Below are 19,847 nucleotides of genomic sequence, written 5' to 3' on the forward strand. Positions count from 1 at the left end.
TCATCTTCTAATGCAATACAATTACAGTAATTCCGTCGTCTGCTTAAGTAAATAATTCTCTCCTCGCTGAAGGCGTCGACTTTCCGTTATTCCCACTCGAAGAGATTATAGCCGTCGCATATTCAGGCATCCCCGTGTGGGTCGCGTGTCCTGCTGGTCTCCAATGGATTTCGATGTATCGGAATCGGGTGATTAATGAGGCGGTCAACCGGAGCTACCTGTATTCAGCATCCGGAACAGTTATTCCATTTCGTCAGGTGCGAACTGAAAGCCAATTATAACGTTCCAAATATGTTTTCGATCGGCGCGCCAAAATATTTACAAAATGGCGGTATTTGCCAACGAATAAAGAAAGTTGTGTGTTAGAGATGCGTTAACCATTTTAGGCAAAGTGCTGTTAGATCTGCAAATATTTGCCGGAACAATTAAAAGGTGCAAGTTGGGTATTAGCACGTTTTGTGCAAATAATAACGGATTTTATTGTGTGTTCTATTAGGCAATAACTTTCGTTTTAAGACCGCGGATTAATTGAACAGTAACTATTCGTCCGCAAACCGACATTGTTATTTTAACCCATTTAGGAACTGTGACACCGCCGGAAAAAATGATGCCTCGGGGGGCACAATCAATGCAAATGAGGCATGCTTGCCGAATTATAATCAATTTAAGCGTATATAAAAATCAATATTTACTCACTTAACCGGTGAAAGATTAATTAAACGGACGATAATTACTAGCGGAATTTTTCTTTTTTTCTCGCGCGGATTATTTCGATTTTTTATTGCCCCCGCATGTCGTAAACTTGAAATTTCACCGTTTCCACCAAACCTCATAAACACATGGCGCGAATTATCGATAAACAACCGTATTTACATCAAAACTGACACGTTTATATCACTACGCTCCTCTAATTGATGGTATATTGCACGCTTTATAGATCTCCACTCAGGAGTTCAATAACAAACGCAAATGTAAATTACCCTACACTTCCTCTTATAAAGATAATCAAGCCAATTGGAACCGATTTTATTGCGTCCGAATGGGAAACACATGAAAGCGGCATAATTATGAACGTTACTTTAAAAACAATTTCGCCTCTGCCACGGGATTTATTGCCGCATTAATAATAAATTGTTTTATTAAATCTAGGCGAAGCCCCTACCTATTTTCAAGGCATAATAATATAATTTAATAGCCTGCATTAATAACTATCTTTATGGCCGTGAATAAAACAATGATAACGGCCGGACCAGTTACCTCCTACGGAGCGCAGCAGATTCGCATTAAATCCGGATTACCGGCGGGAGCTTTGCCGGAGAGGAAGGTCAAGGGGACGAAGCTCCAATCGGTATGGGGGCTACTACCGGGTCGAAGATAATGAGCGGTAATGGATTCGATTAGGAACACGACTAGGAAGCATATTCGAAAATTACTAGTTAAATTTTTCATACAGTGGTACTCCTAGAAGTATTTGAATCTAATACCTGCAAAAAATTCAGTACTCTTTGCGTTTCGTCAGGTACTTCACTTGCTACAGCTACGTCACTGCTTTTGTGTGAGACTCATGCTTTGACTCCCGTTGGTGAAAAATTTCTTCTTCTTTATACTTAAAATCCATTTACGCCGTGTAGTACCATAATCGTTCTCTTGATCCATTCATCGAGAATTAAGGACTTGCCATCTTTGAAACCATCTCAAGAGCTCTCTTCGTGCCGGAATAGATCTCATTATAATAGTCTTGTTTACAATAAAACGATTTATCGTCGGATCTGGGCTGGTCCTCCTCTGTGGCACCTGTCCCGCGACATTCTCCGTTAATGACCGCCGCTTTTTGCAGTTTACCGGCAACTCTGTTATTATATTTTAATTGCACATTGTCCGAAACGGGGTCACGTGTGCTCAAAATCTCATCCTTCTAACCGCGCGCTTTTTTCTCGGTACCATCACACGACCCAATTATATGGTAGTTAGTTTTTTCGCATGCCCAATAAAATTTAAATGCGGTGATAAAATTATGTAAACAGAAAATGCCATCACGTCGCGTGATATTCACCTGTTCCGCAAAATGTAACATTGTGTTAAAATTTACAAACAAAAGGACATCACGGTGCGATTTTAATGAATTATTCATGAGAATTCGTTTAATGGATACGGGGCTCTTTACACGCATTCATTTGAGACATTGTGCCAAGATGTCTGTTAATTTTATGAGGATTTTTCACTTATTTTACAATCATAGAGTTTGATTGATGGTTATTGCCGGCTGTAATAAGGTGTAAATGTCACATAAACCTGAATATCTCCGAGAGTCCTGGGAGGAAAAATCGGAGAGTTTTTCTAGAGGCGAATAAATCGTCGCCGAGATTAAAATCGAGAGTCGACAGAAGATGCCAGATGGTTCCCAGCGTGTCACCGATTTGTGATTTATTCGGTGGTTTCCACGGGATGACTAGTTGTGGTACCATCTAGTCTGCGAGGTTTACAAGAAAGCTACATGTAGATGTCTTCACATAACTAACACTTGACGATTTTTAATATTTTTCAAAAGTAGCAAAGTAGTACCTTAGGAATTTCCAACCCAGTAATGCTAATTGGCGGATACGAAACTCGTTTTTGAATAATTTCCATAGGCTCTTATTTTGGTTAAGTGGAAGATCTTGATCCTTCGTACAACTGCCGGTTCCGGATGGCCGGCCATTTCAAATAATTGCTACGATTACTCAAGCGTCACTAATTCCTATCCGATTCTGATTCAATTAAGCTGGAAACTAGAAAACATGCAGATTTTTGCCGTCATGTGTAGTCCACACCAAGAAATGACCCAAAGGCATTGTTAAGGAGAGAGCAACGTTGGTCATTGATTTATACGAAGATCCGTCGATAAACAATTGGAACAATCGCGAAAATGACGGTTGAGTCCGATAGAGACCTTCCTCTATATTAGGTGTTCATTAAATCTGACACCGGTACTGATTCATGATTTAGTACAAGCGCTGGCTTTGTTGAAAGAGCGATTTTAACGACGACACCCGACTGATTTACATAAATTTACAATAGTAGACAAGCACGGAAAGAGATAGACGGATTTGAACAGTCGATTGTTGTGTTTTCTTGGAGGTACTTGGGCCATTAGAAATGTAAATTTCGTGCCCCAGTTTTGGGCTCGCTGGAGCGTACACAAAGAAGTGAAAACGGCGGGGTTTTCCTAGTTGCATAAGTGTGCAACTCCACGGGGGAAGGCTCGGGGAAACTGGACCACAATCTTTAATCTGAACCGCAGCTCTTAATCTAGATCTCTATTATTTTATTTTTTTTTTGCTTTAGTTCGTAAACAACTGAGTGTCCTATTTGTGAAGTTCTTCAAGGAAGTGGATTCAGCGTTTTCGGTGCCAAAGTCGTACCGGCTCAGCCAATCGAGACGTGGATGGTCGGCAAAGCAATAATCATTCCTAGACATAGCAGTCAACACGAACGCAGAGGAGTCTCGTCTTGGTCGTGATCTGCACGAAAAGCCGCGCCAAATTGTGTAATTTCGGCTCTCCATATCAGCTGATTATTACAGTAGGACGGCTAACAACATAGCTATTCACGGTGCAGGAAGTGCGCTGGAGGGGAAATGTACAGTTAGTCAGATCCAGTCGGCCTTGGAACGACTCGAATTCATGCATACGAGAGTACCGGAATACTACCCCGTGTTGAAGTACCAAATGCAGCTTAAACGTCGGATTATCGACGGTAATATGACCAGATAACATCTCCTATCGGGTACGATCTTCGTGGGTGTTTACTAACGAGATGACGTCCGCGCCTAATCTAATCCGTCTCACCACAAAAGCCAAATCAAGGATTCCGAGGTTTTACACTCCATCAAACATCGCAACCTTTTACGATTAATGGAAGACGAATGACGGCGACGGCAAGGTCGGTAGTACTGGGAAGGTGTACCGAATTTCTTATTAAACAATTGAGTTTAATTGAGACTGTCAACAGGTCGGTAATGATGATTATTACGATGTCAAAGTGTTGGCAGCTGTACAGTGCGATGTTGAGTAACAAAGTTCGTGTTTGGTACTTGATGGGTGGTGCGAATGCACGAAAGGGGAATTGTACAGTCATTTACATTTTTCATGCATGAAGAAAGAGAAAAAACGAATGACCAGAAGGGAGAATAAATTAACGGAGTTGCAGCGCCAAGTACTGATTAGGTGGTACCGAAGAAAAAAGATAATTTCTCCATGCACTGACTGCCTGTAAGGTGCACATGTTGAGTTGATTTAAATTCAAGGCAAACGACACATTAGTGATTTGATGAGATAATTAAGAGTCTAAGCTTTGGGATTATCTATAAATCAATGCTAGGTGTAAATTCTTGGACTAATTCTGGCTTCTCTTTGTTCGTTAACCTTTTCCTTCGAAAAGGGTGTGTTCATGTGACTTGAACTCGAGATAGTATCTTCGCAAGTTGCCAAATTATGAGCGAGGGAAAAGCGGACCTTAATGACCCCTTTCTTCGTGGTCAGTTCATAAATAACGTCCAAACAATACTGCATAAAACGAAAACAACGACAGCTAACGACGTATTCTCACACGCTCCCTTTCTTTCTGATTAGCCGCATTGAAGATCTTCTTCCATTTATCCATAAATTTTTGCTCGTTCATCCGTCGGTACCACCAACCTCGCGCATAACTCTCGATCCATTCCTACTTCGAAATTAGTTCCACACAAGTCGCTAATCCCACGATCCGAACATAATTCATTAGCTAATCATAAATTTTCCGGTTTTCGTTCAATCGGATTAATAGAATCAAATAAAACCTTATCTGTTGTGTACGAAAGCAACCGGTTCTCTTGAAAAATGTCACCGATTTTTTTTCGCTTCGACATACTGACTGACATTTACCAAAGGTTCCAACCGGCAAAAATCCGTCGTGACCCTGGTCGCAAACCCATCAGCTTACGTCATCGTAATTTTGAATTTCTAACGCTCGACCAACAAATTGCCGTGCTCTAATGGGTTTAATAAATGGGCCGGCTTTGAACACACACGATGTTGGAACATCTTCCCATGTAATTACACGGACGTGGATGGAATACGCAAGGGAGAAAGAAAAGAATCGGCACACCCTTCTCTTTACGGGAGATTTATGTCGACGTGTCGTCAAAACATAGGAGTACCGTGGAGGTGTGATAAATCCGATTTTCATCGGGTGAGTTTTGACAAGAGTTCGAACGCGAGTATAATAACAGGCTAAGGGGTCTATTTTGTAACTCTTAACGATCTCGCTAGAGCATCGTTAACTTACGATAATCGTTCCCATAACGATTTTGGGACTGATAGCGATTTTGTAACATCTATCGTCTCGTTACATAGCGATCGTATCGTTAGAATGTCATCGTTCCGGAACGATAGGTTTCAGCTCACCGTTAGAAGTGTCAGAACACGTTAGAAAAGTATTTATACAATGAAGAGGAACGTTTTGGTGCAAATATGGGTAGAGAAGGTAAATGTAAGTAATTAATGTATGTTTGGATTAGGTTGATAACTTATTATATATTTTTTTTTACTGCAGAGACAGAATCAGAAATTTGTCTCGGGTCTTAAGAAATGTAAACCACCCCTTGATCGTTCGAGAAGAAACCTTTAGGAAGACCTACCAACTGTAATGGGAAGCGGCGAGAGACACATTTCCAGAAATACTGCCTCAGAGTTCTGTATTATTCACCAGAAGTTGCAGGAAAAATTACATACTCATGTGCTGTTTCACACAATCTTACGCATAAGAAATATCGAAAATGACGAGATCAATATTGTCTATGACAAGGAGAACGATAATAATGAAGAACTTGAATATGAAGAACACAATTTACTACATGAATGGCATATCACAAGAAATAATTTAATAATACAGCATTTTCAATAATGTATTTATTATTTTTTTTACAACATAATGAAATTATTAAACAGTTCCTCTTTCACATAGTCTTAAATTTCTGGCCTTCTTTCAAACATTGAATTTCCAATCTACAAATCTCTGGAACACACAGTGACGTTTACTTACCAGGCAGTACATTGTAATTAGAGTGCCCTATGTTATATTCTTGGTGTACTAAAAAACACAGAGGTTATGGTTTATTGTGTAACAGTATTTATAAAGATTAAACATCTCAGTTCTCATAATTGATTGGTCATGACTAAACAAGATGTTCACTTTGTCATAACCAAAGTGTTGATGTAAGCAGAATAATTGCTAATAGTTGTACGATAAATTATAGTAAAGTACACATTTTTAAAAAGAGTGTTCGGGAGATTCATTAATTACACATACCTCTCTGAACTGCTGAAAACTTTTTTGTGGTCCTCCCACAGAATTTAGTTTTGCTATCAACCCTTCCCATATCTTTTCTAAAAGATCTGGCTTGTCCGCTACGAACTTTTGGGCCCTAAAATCTACATTACCTTCTAACTCCTCCACATACAACTCATGTTACTCTTGGGTAATACGCTGGGCCCTTTTACGTTTTTCCATTGCTCCCGTGAACGTATTGTAAACTGAATTTCGTGTTAGTGTGATTATTTTGATGTTTTTCTTTTATAATTATTGTTTACTTACATGTTATAAGTTCACAAATTTGTCCAAACTTCAATCAGTAGCAAAACAAATGTCACATGTCACAACAGAGAACAACGTAATCTAGACGCTACACAAATTTAAATACTACCGATTCTAAAAACATTAGATTCATCGTTCCGCTAACGATTTCAAAGCTTTACGATTACGATAGTGTTTATAAAATTGGAAATTTGTACAATCTCGCTAACCTGATTTTACGATTGCTTCTAACGATTATCGTTTGGGAACGAGATCGTTCTGGAGCGATAAATTACAAAATAGACCCCTAAGTCGCGCCATAATTTATGGAGTCTGAAAAATTACAAGTAACGTTTACTTAATGATACGCTTCGGTCCGCGCAAAGGATTTTTCCGATGTTGATATATTGGCCACAGGGACGGCTGTGGAAATTTAGCGCGAAGGGTGTACCGAGCAGTACTCCCTAGTTTTCTGCCGTACTTTTCATGTTTATAGTACTGTTGCTGTTCTTCGAGTGTAAGAAAGCTGAAGCGCTAGCACTACAGACCACCCTGTCGAGTTATATGCACAACGTGGGTCCCGCAGCAGCTCCGTGAGTGCCTCCTCTCCCGATTGAAATATTACCGCGCCGTATGAAATTTCGGCATTGACCTTAGACGCCGTTCTCACACTTGGATGTGGTGGAATGTAACGGTGTTTCCTCAACCGATTAATTATCGAATTGTGTTTGAAGAAATTGCACGTTACCGGACAGATGAAACAAACTCCGGTAGAATGTTTGCATAGAGATAACAGACGCGCTCCGCAAATATTGTATGTATACGCGATGTATACACAAAGACATAGCGAAACACGTTAGGTACACGTTTCCTCGTGTTTGTTGCTGTTAACTTAATAAATAACCTCGTTATATGTGGAATAAAATGTGCGGAGCATTCGACGTAAATAGATGAATAATTCAGGATTTGCGGCCGGCGAGGTATTTGTACAGAGCGTTCCAAAAAAAAAGACGGGTTTACACCACATAAGAGGACTAATAGAGTAATATATCACTCCGCGGAGAGATAAGTGTGTAAATTGTTAGATCTGGTGAGTGGATTAGAGAAATTCGCACGTGCAACTAGATGGGGTCATTTCCGATCATGAGGAGACATAAGTCTACACCCTGTGCTTAATAATGGCTGTCGTAATGCAACATGGGACTTGGCAGGAAAGCTATGGAGTGGATTCTATGGAATTTCCAAGGGCGCCAGCAAGTTTTCCGATGATCGTTATTGGACGTATGGCTACCCCTTGGGTGCACCTAATTTTTTCTAATTATGGTTTGAACAAAGGAGTTCATTTGTCGTGGAATGAGCCTTCGCATGTCCTACTCGCGTCCCATTTCGCGTCTAAAACCCGTTAAATCAGATTGCGCCCCTTTTCTTCTTCTCCTCCATACATCATTGTTAACGAGCACCAATTGAAACCGATCCTTTTGAAGTGGACGCGTGTTGAACGTGTCCGCGTTAGCCGTAAATATCTATGAATATCACGTGTCAATTTAACTGTTCCAAGTACAGAACTACATAATTTATGTGATTATGCTGATTGGTCGGCGTTAGAAACATTGTCTTCTTTGGTCCGGCGAAATTTTACTTGCCGCCTGGATTGAATTACGAGTGGACGGTGCGTGGAGGTAAATAAATGTTTTCAAAAGCCATTAAGATTTGATTGATGGAGCTCAGATCTTGGAGTGATGAGCGGATTTCGCTGTCGACGTATCCTAAAGACCTGCAACGTTGTCACGAGCATCTCGACGAGGGAAAAAAAAAGTATGTGTGTATACGCTCGGTAAAAACTTAACGTATATTTAATGATAGCCTGTAGTGCAAGTAATTTATTTTTAATTAGTTTTTTAATTAAACGAGATGGCAAAAATATTGTGGGATCACTTTTAATTGAATATTAGGTAAACAGGGATTTCGGTGTGCGTGTGATTGCTGTATTGTTTCGGGTGGCAAATGCTGACTGTTAATTATGGCAGATGTACGGACTTTCTTCGGGTAATTGTAGGTTTTTGCTTTTGTCGGTGTAATTATGTGGAGTTTGGAAGATGCTGATGATATCCGGAATTTGCCGACTTAATGGGTGCGACGGCCAAAAATTCTGTTTCATGTGCCGAGATTTTTCCGAGAACTGATCAGTGCGGACGGTCTCTGAAGTTTATATGAGACAAGAGTTGCATTAAATATTGAGTGTAAGAAACATATGTCTGCACATCTAATGTTTCTTAACACTTTTGCCATAAAATAATCTCTAGTTATATGAAAGGGTAATCTTGCCATAATCGAAGCTGCTCATTGTTTGAATAAGGTTACCCACAACTGTAACAGTGGAAACGAACTGTTAGTAGCTGTTGGTCGCAAAACATCCATAGATTTAATTTATGGATTTATAATCCCTTGGGCTAAAAAATACGATTAATATTTTTTCTTCTTTTCGTTCTTCGTTACAATTATCTTATAAATTGACCTGATCAAGTCCAAGTCATACAGTAAACTTTATCATTTACTAAAACTTTCCAAACGAGCAACAGATGGTCAAGAGGATTATCTAAATTCATTCATCCATGTTGTAACAGTGTCGGCTATTGATTTAGTACAACAGATTTATTTTTACCACCAGTGCTGAAACCCGTGACCTAACGCCCATCTGACCATTTCGGTCTTTTATTAAAATTATGACATTCAACAATGGGCGAAAATTAACGGATGGACGTAACCGAATGCTTATATTCGGAAGATGGATTTCTCATTTATTGATGTTCGTTCCAATCGTATTGAAAAGAAACTGTAGTCTGTTTTCGTTACCTTTTAAAGTCGTTCTTGGGTGCGTGTTTAGTATGCGACACCTTGCATCGGCTAGAAGTGATGCTTTCCCAAAATAATCACACTTGACACAATCCAAATGATATTAACCTTTAACATTAGAAGATGTAGGAACCGGTTCTCGTGTTAAAAATAGAAAAACAGGAAGTTAGAATCTTGAAAACGGAGGCAAACGCACGGGTGGCCAAATTGAAAGAAGAACATCTCGTGTATTAATCATCGAATTTATCTTCTCCACATTGTGTAATTTCGCGATTCGGTTTTCGAGTGACGTAAGCGAGGGTGATTTACATGCAGAATACGATTATATAAGAGTATCGGCTTCTTCGGGGTGCCCACGTAAACGGCCTCTAGATTTATGACTGGACGAAAAAGCATTCATCACTGACACGCGAGAAAAAGTGGTGTTTTTCCCAGCGTCCAGCCCGAATTTTTTCCTAATGAGAAGTCAGTGGAGCGTAGAATTTGCAATTTAAAATGGTGTTTTTTGTGTTGAGATTTCGTCATTTTCTATTAATTTAGCTTAATCTGTCATGTTAGAAAGTAAGGAAAGTTATAAATAGAATAGTGTTTTTGTCATAATTCAAAATAAAAGTCTTTCGATTTAGTCGTAGAGGTCTGTTTGGATGGCTCGTAATTTATAGAAAATTTTGTTATTACACACCCACGTGTAGGGTGCATCCGGACTTTTGCGAAAACCTTTTGAATAATTCAACGATAATTTCGAGAATTTACGACGCGAAGAATCTGCACGATGTTGTAAACATGCATTTTACAGTTTTGAGGAAGCGGCTGTTTTGGGTTTTCGGTTCAGAGTCACCCCTGCGGCGCTAATCGATTTGCAAATCTCGTCGACAAAGGAAAATAGCTCAAAATTCCGACCTTGTCGAATTCTATTAATTCGGCCAGTTTCACCTTGAACTAGTTTCATTTTTTCCGTCTACGCAAAATTAAATTGTATTGAAAAGTATTGAAGGCACTTAATAAAAAGTAATTAAACAGTTCGGACCGACGCTCAACCATGCATAAAGCCAGGATATTATATTTTTTGTAATGTTAGTGAAACGTCTATTAGGCTGTCGTGGTCTCTTTTTCCTTTTATTGCTGGTCTAGAACCCGAACTATGTAATTAAAGCTTCAAACACACTAATTAGGGAACAATGCTTACAAGCACAATTAGGTGCAATGACTAGACCTTTTAATTATTTAAATTACGGTGGGCTCTAATTTTCGTTTCGCAATTAAGTCGGACGATTTTTTTCACCGGTTTTATATAAGAATTCTTGGCGTGTTAATCATTTTTATATAATTTCGGCTAATTTTAAACCGACAGAAATATGTGTGCTGGATACATAGAACCGTTACGAAATTTTTTCACACCTTAAATTTAATTAGGTTCGCGGGTTCTAATAAATGACAACAATAAGTTTTGAAGTTCAGTGCTACCAGCTGTGGGTCAATTTGCAAAGAATGCGCAATTCAAGCGGACGGCGAAAATTAGGAGTTCCGGGACGAGAAAACGGCGTTTGAAACCATTTCAGCTTTGCTGCACATTCAAAATTACTGTTCTTGCATGCATGAACTTTAACACTCGCACATTCTAATTTTTTTAAAAACAACCTCAAATTTTATAAAAGTTAGTCATCCAAGGCTGTCACTATTATAAAATGAATAAGAAATCGATTTTGAAGTAAAAAATGTTCCATATTTTTCGAGTTTACGACAAGCGATAAAAATAAAAAAAATAATAAATATTCTTTATACCGTATGTTGTTATTTAACCTCTGCATGAAAACATTTTTTTAAACGCTAGGTAAGCAGGTGCTATAATTAAAAGAGCAAAATAACCAAAAAACGCCAACAACGAGCAATGAAATTAAATCACTTTGGGACATCCTGTATTTGGACCTGTGCCTATTCCTCCGCTGCGCCGTACATGCATTTAAATCACCATCACTCGGCTACTTTAAATTCGCCTTATCCACCGTCCGACTTGTCCATCGCACGTCACCCACCATCATCATCACAACCCAAGACCCAAGCGAGGCAATCGAGGCCACTCGGCTGCAATTCAGCGGCCGGATTCACGCGTGCGTTGATTACATACAATCCCGTCAATTTCTTTTTCCCAATAGGTGCCGTCAATACATGATGGAGCTAGTTCACAAAAACAATCGCTTCTCGTACGTCCGTCAGTCGTCATCGCCGTCAAGAAAATTGATGGACCCGGCCAAAGCGCAAACAAACAATCGCGTGCCGAAATCCCGGCCTCGCCCGCGCAAAAAGTCGACACGGGGAAACACAGGTGCCGCCAAGAATAATAAATCTTTGAGGGTTGAGATATCTGGGGTACGAGAAAGCTAAAGAAGGACTTACACATCTCTGGGTTTCACGAGCCAAGCGCACTCAAAAAAATCAACGACTTGTTGGTCGACGAGTTCTTGACCAAGAAAGCCGATATAGGACATAATCAATAAAGCTTTAAAGGCCGAATTCCACGGCATGTCATGTGGCACACCTATCATTGTATTGGGTCGTTCAAACTAAGCAGAACAATGCCGCACGAGGCCTCAGACACATCTAGCCGCGTACCGTGGAAGGAGGTTTAGCGCAAGAAGACGACAGCGTAGCTGTTGAAGCGCGTGCACGATTTGTCGAAATATTCGGTGTCGTGGGGATAATAACGCGAGTGTCGCCCGATTTGGCGCGCAGAACGTATATTTCGTCGGGCGAATAAATCCCGCCCGAATAAAAGAAGGTCAAAGGGAATACGACGTTACACAAAGCGGAGTAGTTGTTCCCAGCGCATTCCAGGCGTACGTGCTCTCGGCTCTCGGCATTGCTTCATAGGTCAGACCGGCGCGATGTATCTCTTGCACAGCAGACCCAGGGGTCCGCGAACGCTGCGACGAAGGTCGCCCACTCGCGGAAATGTCATGCAACGCGCTCCTATTCATGTGTCGCAAATGGACGAGTTACGGATTTACTGGGCTTTTTGCACGCGACTCGGAGCGAAGAGACACGCGATAAATCGGTGACGAGGTGGAAGGGACGCTGGAGACTGCGAGGAAGAGAGTGAAAGGGGGCACGAGAGCTGGGTGCTTTTGTAGTCGATAGACACAAGAGTGTAAGGAGGTTCTTTTTCGGCATTTGGTAGTGTGTAAATTGAGGATCTTAATATTCATAAGTGGAGCTTACAGACGTCAATCCTGGTCATTACAATAAGAATGTAGACTAGTTTGCAGGTTTATTGATTCATTTTCATCCAAATATGGTTGAAATCGTCAAAATTATTATCTTATTAAGTTCGTCCTGTACCTTATTTACAAGGAGTTAAAACATTTTTTTTACAGGGCTGATGTTTGCGTGCTTTTTCGCTATGTGGATCCATCTCAAATGACTAGGGTTCCTGTATGTTGTAAAATTAGGGTTGTGGGCTTGGTATGTGATGAAGCATTTGATCAACAATTAAGTCAATACTATATCTCCTTGTGTGGCTGTTTAATTGTTGGTTCTAGATCTTTAGTGCAGTATGTCGGATGTATTTGCTCCGTTTTAACCTTTTTGAGATAATACATAGGAACTTTAGGCTTAAGACTATCCAACAAAACAATAATTTCTTCTTTTCACTGGTGTGACATGAAACTTTTATTCTTTACCATGGACGCTGTTTTTCTCTTTTCTACGTACGATACAGAAATATCCTTTCCTTTCTTGCCAACAAGGTTTTCTAATCGTTGTAATCTCTATATATAATAAAGTAATTTGATTTTGTTTGGTATATTTGACGTGAACAGATAAGTAGGAAAAACCAATTGCAGTCAGACACGAAGTGTTGAGTAGTTGTTTTGACTTTCCCCTTTTTTAAAAAGACTACCGAAGCTTCGGCATTTACCTGACTGTGTTCCTTACGAAATGCCAAAGTGTTACTGCAAATCTCTGCGTTTTGATGTTAATCTCAATAAAGAATTTCACAAGTGAAGGACCTTTTAGAATATTTAAATTTTGTCGCAGTTATTAAATATTAGCTTTCGTGTGTTAAATTTTTTGTAAATAACAGACACTGTCGAAGTTACGCTTGCTGAGTATTTTACAAACTCTTTGCATACAGTAACAATACAAACAATTATGTAATTATTTTAATCCGTGATTGATCATTTCCCCATAAGCATTTATGCACAATCTGAGAATAAACATGACTCAAGGGAAACAGTTAGATTTTGACAACCGACTACCTGCATCCTACGAATTCCTATTTTCATTCCGTACGCACCGGACCGCTCTTCGAGCAAGCAAAATCCTGCCTTGGCCTCGAACCAGGAACCAACTAAACCGCTACGATTTGCAAATTTTCGGCATTTAAGCAGACTTCTTTTCTTAATTGGCCAATTTTAACAACTCAGCATGGCGACACCACAAATCTCCGAGAATAAATCAACTTAATGTGTACAGACATTCGACGATTTCAACGCGATTTCGGTTACCCGCAGTTTGGAATCTTAAAACGGTCATCGGCGTACCTTCGCAGCGGGTAATCATTAATTTAAGAATTTCATTAGCAGCAAATTTAGCCGTCATGGAACATGAAAGTTGGTAATGCTAGACATGTTGGCTGTGCAGTTTTTTCCACGTTTGACGAAAGGTCGACCGAAATAAACAGATTTGACGCGCATGACATTTTAGCCGTTGTTAGATAAAGAGTAATTTTTTTCAAACAACGGCGCTGTTGAGTGTAGAAAATGGTTATTGGCAAACTTTTGTTTTTTGCGTTGTCGTCGTTATAGGTCGGATGATGGCGGACGAAGGATGTTCGTAAAGAGCGAGGATCAATTCGTGGTGTGAAGTTTGCCCGAATTGGGTTTTTCTCTGACGTCAGTCGATGCCCACAATGCGATATTTCGCGCATTTTTGAAGAGAAACTCGAGCAAAGTGTAACGCTACAATTATCACGATAAATATTCATTAAGCGCCATTAAGAAGCAACGAAACGAGGTACATTGTTCGGCCTGTTCTACAGGAAATAACCAAATTCTCATGAATGATTCGCACAATAATTATATTGTTTTAATTGTTTTAAAATTTATTTCCATTTCCTTCGACGTCGGATAATTAATCGGGGCGTCATCTTCCTCTATTGTCTGTATCTGTGTCAGATTTTGGGCCACTTCTTCGGAATGTAGGCGACCAGAAGCGATACACCCTGTACACATGCTGCGCGTTCGACGTCTCAATTAAACCTGTACGCTTCCGCATAAAAAGCCGAATATAATATACAGCCAGCAATCGATAATGTAAAACGCTTGATTTATTGTCCGTAATTAATGTTTTCTTGCTATCATTACTATCGTTTAACATGCCTCTTCGAAATCATCGATAACACTTCTCTAAACGTCATCCTGCCGTAAATAACGCAATTATAGAAGGTTTAAACGTCACACTCGCGTGCATCGACTTAATAATAATTGACTTACCACTGGAAAAACTGCCGAATTGTGAAGACGATTACCTGAAAAAGATTAAACATAATTAGACACGATTTTTTCGCACAAGATCTGATTTAATGGTTTCAGCACCAGTTGCTGGAACTGTATCTGGAGCTTTGAATAGATGGGTCGATTCGAAACCACAATTTTGTGAACGGAGATGATTTGGTAATTAGAAGAGGAAGAGGCGCGGAAAATTGTATTAAATGATGATGATCCTAGCAGAGTTTAGCAGCAGGAGAGCAGCGCACTGTTTTTGCATCATTATTATCATTATTATTATTATTTAAAATAGAAGCAAGTGTTATGACAGCTGCTCAGCGGCAAGCATAATAACACCATGATGAGTCATAACAACTATTTTTGAACCAGAGTTTGTTTACTTTGGAAATGTCAAACCGACCCAAACACGTACCAAACACGTCGACCTATCGAAAATTCTCGTTTTTAATGGCATTTTTCTTTAGCCGCCGCAGTGTTTACATAAAAGCTTCCTGAATGAATTAATTTCGATTCGAGTTCCACGCCAGCAAGCGATAACCTTTCCATCTTGCTCTTTGTCAAATTACGTAAGTACCACCACGGCAAAGCAGCCTTCACACCCTGCTTGTCATTGTTGAGTCGGCTTTCGTAATTTCGCCCGATTTACAGTTACTTATTTCGGTCTGCGGTGCGCATAACAAAAATACAAAACGGCAATAAAGCGCCGAATCGGTGTTAGATAAAATATACATACAACCGTTTGGAGTAACGGCGACGAATTTTATTTCGTATAGTGTATAAACATATTTATTGCCATTGTGATACAACACCCATTTTCGACCGGCAGATGTCTGACATGTGCGGTAATTTAACCAATCACGTGGCGCAATTAACGCGATTTTTTCCAGGTACTACCTTCCCTGCATGGCTAACTGAGATCTAACAAAAAGTCGGATGTAATGAGGGGTATTGAGATCCGTAGACGATTAGGTTAATTAATGCCACACAAGCGCTGCAAAAATCGGCGCGCCGAGATAGTACCGGAAAAAGTGCAAGCTTTATAGGTCAAGCGAACGATTTTTCTGCCGAAGCTTGTGACATACGGAGCTGAAAAAATAATCGCGTGAAACGGATTCAATTGGGGCAATTATTCAAATTTTAACTGTTTCACGACTCCACTGTACAAAGCAAGCCAATAATTACAAGCAATAATTTACAGCGTGATAATAAGCTCTTTCCTAGTACTGCCTCTAATTATTATCTTATCTATTACGAATATGGCTGACAAGTGAAACTGCACATGTTATTAATAAACGCAATTATGACAGGTTGCGAAATTATATATGCCACTGTTGACAGACCGTAGAAACCAAAGTACATAATGATATGGTACTACCACAAAAATTTTGGCGATCGACTGAAAAGGTCAAGAACTTTGTACTGGTAAACGGTTTTGGAACTTTTCACCAACTTTGGACAAAAAGCGGTACGTATACGATGGTACTGAATTTCGAACGGGGCAAACACCATAAAGTAAATGAATAATGGAAGTAACCCATTTCGTGCAATCTACCGGTTCGCCGATATAACCGGAAGACATTTTTAAGACAAGTAGTACCGCCAATGGTACTGGATCTCGCTAGCGTGCAGATTTTAAATTTGCTCTTTTTTCCGAAACCTCATCGAAATTTTGCTCGCAGCCCGAGCAAATCTCGTCCGATACCATCTAGTAAATTCTTCCGCCACTCCTGTGATATTATCACCCACGTCAAACCCCAAAGCGCAAGTGAAACCCGATTTACTACAATTCGATTTAGTTCTTAACGAATTAGTTCTTAACTGGTTGCAATAAAGATCACTCATCGATTGCACTTTCTAGATTGCAATCGCCAACTTTATGACTTGTAATAATGGTTTATGAGCCAAATTTAAGCGACGTCCAACATTTTTATTGTCAGAAATTACACGTACGAAACGCCGGTTTTCAATTATACCAAAACTTGTTTGACTTTTCGGATGTGAGTGATTTCAGCAGCTCGGAGGGACACCAAACTGTGGGCGGATTATTTCTCATGATTCGCTCTGATGGCCTGATGGGAAAATCCAATTTCACTTGCATTTGCGAGTCTTGCTAACAATTAAACGAGAGTTACTCAACTATATGTGAAAATCACATAGAAAATGCATCGATTTGCATTTTTAGCGAGTCTCACATGAATCATCTGCGAGCAGTACTAACGAGCTAATGGCTTCTGCAACGTTTGTGTTTACATGCTTAACACGAAAACGAAACTTTCTTTGGAATGACGAAGCGTTAAGTTTTGCACATAGAGTGGACGCAAATCCGACCTTCCGGGACCCGGTCGTTGCCAGAACTATTAGTGTCATCAGGGGTAAGCGAATCCGCAGTTGGCTATGGCTAATAGAACGGCGTTGCTAATCGGTAATTGTCGATAATTCGCGTCGAGAGCATTGTTCTTTCCTCTGTCGTCTTGCGCAGGCAACTTCCAAACGTGCCAATTTGCATCAGCAACTCTTCTTTCTTTGTCTCGACACAATATCCAGTTTAGACCCCTCGAATGTCAGCGTTTGACATTAAACACCGTTGCAAAACAAGAGCGACGTCCACACCCATCCCCGGTGGGAGTCTCCAATCCCATGAATCAAACACCCACAATTAAAATATTGACACTCGCAAGCATTACGCACCGGATTTTGCCCGGAGTCCCAGCCGGAGTTGCCGGTGCGAGCCGACCTTAGACCTTGGTACGCGGAACTTCAAGCTTCACTTGACTTAATGCAGCGGCTACGAGCTAATGAGCAGTGGCCGCTATTCGGCAATGGTCGCAGTGTTAAGGGCAATCCACCGCAGAGCGACCTTAATCTCCGCGCAGGGGAAAAAATGTCATTTTCTCTCAGATCAAAACTAGTGCATGGCAGGCGAGTCGGCACAAGTATGCGGAGATTGCGCCACTGCTGCACCCACATAACGATAGAATGCGTTTTTATCCAAGGGGCAGTGTGGATGGATAGCTGGGTTGGAAGCGATGTACGCTTTTATTAAGTTGTCACACTTGCTGGGAATGCTGACGTGTTGCAATGGAGAGAAACGCACGGGATGAATTGCCGCTCGTTACATAGTAGGGTATGTTATGACATGTGTGGCTTAATGGAAGAGGAGAACGTGACAGCTTGTCAAGATCTTAGAGCGAAGGTTAGTCTATTTGCTAGCGGATGTTAATAGTAGGTGGGTCGTGTCGCAAAATTTTTGTCATAAGGGTCAGTTTAGAACGCCATGCAAATTCAGTGCATATGATGAGCGGCACACGCTGATCGATTTTTGGCTCGTGCGCTAGAAAGAGATGACAACGCCCGGTTGAGTTAAATTATGTATACAGTATGCAGGGCGGCTTTAGATTAACTCGAGTGTCATAATCACGTTCTTCCCTGTAACTGAGATAATCCGTAGGAGACGCTTCAGAGACAATTCCTTACGTAATAAATACAGATCGCTTCAAATATCCCCACACTAACTCACCATAGACCTGGCAGGTTAACGGCGCCGCCGATAACAAGTTTCAAATAAAGAAGCTTATTTAAATTAAATTACAGCAGTTTAACTGAACGTTTAGTGCTTATTACAAAATCTTGTAACACTAAAATCTCGTAATATATTAAGTTTGCACGAAACGAGTCTTCTCACAGCCTTCAGATTCTAATCAATTCCTAGCGGATTTAATTCTGTTAATTAATGGACTCGTTCGGTGATATCTAAATGGCTACACGTGCAAAAACCTCCATCAGTGTCACCGGTCAAAGTTCCTTGACGTATTAACCCACAATGCACCACGCACCAGACATCTCAACTACAACTTAAGTCGACTTTCCCTGAAGCTTTCCATCTTAATAACAGCGTTCCAGCTGACAGTTATTTTTCGTAGTAGCAAATCACTAGAAATGTAACATAATCACACGTTGAGGAGGATCTTGATCTGTTCCCTTTCGCACACCTCGCAATTAAACCGTCTCGAAATTAGACAGCACCAGAGAACGACGTTATAAATTTCGTACGCACGTGTGTTTTGGGAAGAACAAACACGGCTTCTGGTGCGAATCGAGCCTAATCCTTCCAAATTATCACCTCCGTGAAAATGTGCGTTATTATAACGGTACGGTTGCGTACTTTATTGTTGTTTTTATTATTGTTATTAGACGCTAAATCATTTTCGTTTAGGATAATAACGACGTGATATATTTTTTGCTCTTAAATTAATCATTTATATTAATAGGTTTGTTTACAGTTATTTATTAGTAAGGCGAAGCAAACTCGTCAGTTCGGTTTTGCTCAATTAATTTTTTTCTTCCAAAACAAACCTCTGCTCGAATTTGAATTTCTGGTGGCCGAAGGTGGGTGCAGGCGCTGCAAGTGAGGCCATCTCACCTGTTTGTATACTTTTTCGAATTGTGTTTATTTTGCTGTTTATACTTTTTGTTTTAATAAAATTTGTTTAATGTCGTTGTTCCCTGGAGTGACTCGTGTAGCCCAGGGGCGATTTTTTTTAAGTCTACTTCAGTTTGTAGTTCAAATATTTGCCTCATGCATAAAAATGTTTGAAAACGATTCATCGGTTAATATTTACCATAAAAATGTCGTTAAAAAGTCAAGGTAAATGTTGTGAAAATATCGCTTATGGGAAAAATCATTTGTATTCATCTTGGGTTGTGTACACGGTGATACACATTTTGTTATTGAAACTGAGAGCGTCTGGTTTCTTGGAAAAAATAAGAAAAGTGTAAAGTTCGCAGGTGGAGAAAAGAAACTTCTTTTTATTTATATTGTGGGTAGAGTGGGAATACCACAGAAGTAATGTTTTATTTTTAGTCGCAGAACCAGAAAAAATGTCCGTCACACACGAATGC

At 40.1% G+C, this 19,847-nt stretch overlaps 1 protein-coding gene across 1 annotated transcript in view; it reads right to left on the minus strand.

Moving 5' to 3' along the window:
• LOC135137066 (transcription factor Ken) overlaps positions 1–19,847 on the minus strand; it is a 106,936-nt gene that overhangs the window by 75,000 nt on the left and 12,089 nt on the right. The window contains exon 2 of the mRNA XM_064066604.1: positions 14,934–14,968. The gene's annotated coding sequence lies outside the window, so the exon portion shown is untranslated. The remainder of the gene's footprint in view (positions 1–14,933; positions 14,969–19,847) is intronic.

This window comes from Zophobas morio, unplaced genomic scaffold (genome assembly GCF_036711695.1).
Source record: "Zophobas morio isolate AGI-343-1 ecotype UQ-CSIRO unplaced genomic scaffold, CSIRO_AGI_Zmor_V1 ptg000028l, whole genome shotgun sequence".
Taxonomy (NCBI): Eukaryota; Metazoa; Arthropoda; class Insecta; order Coleoptera; family Tenebrionidae; genus Zophobas; species Zophobas morio.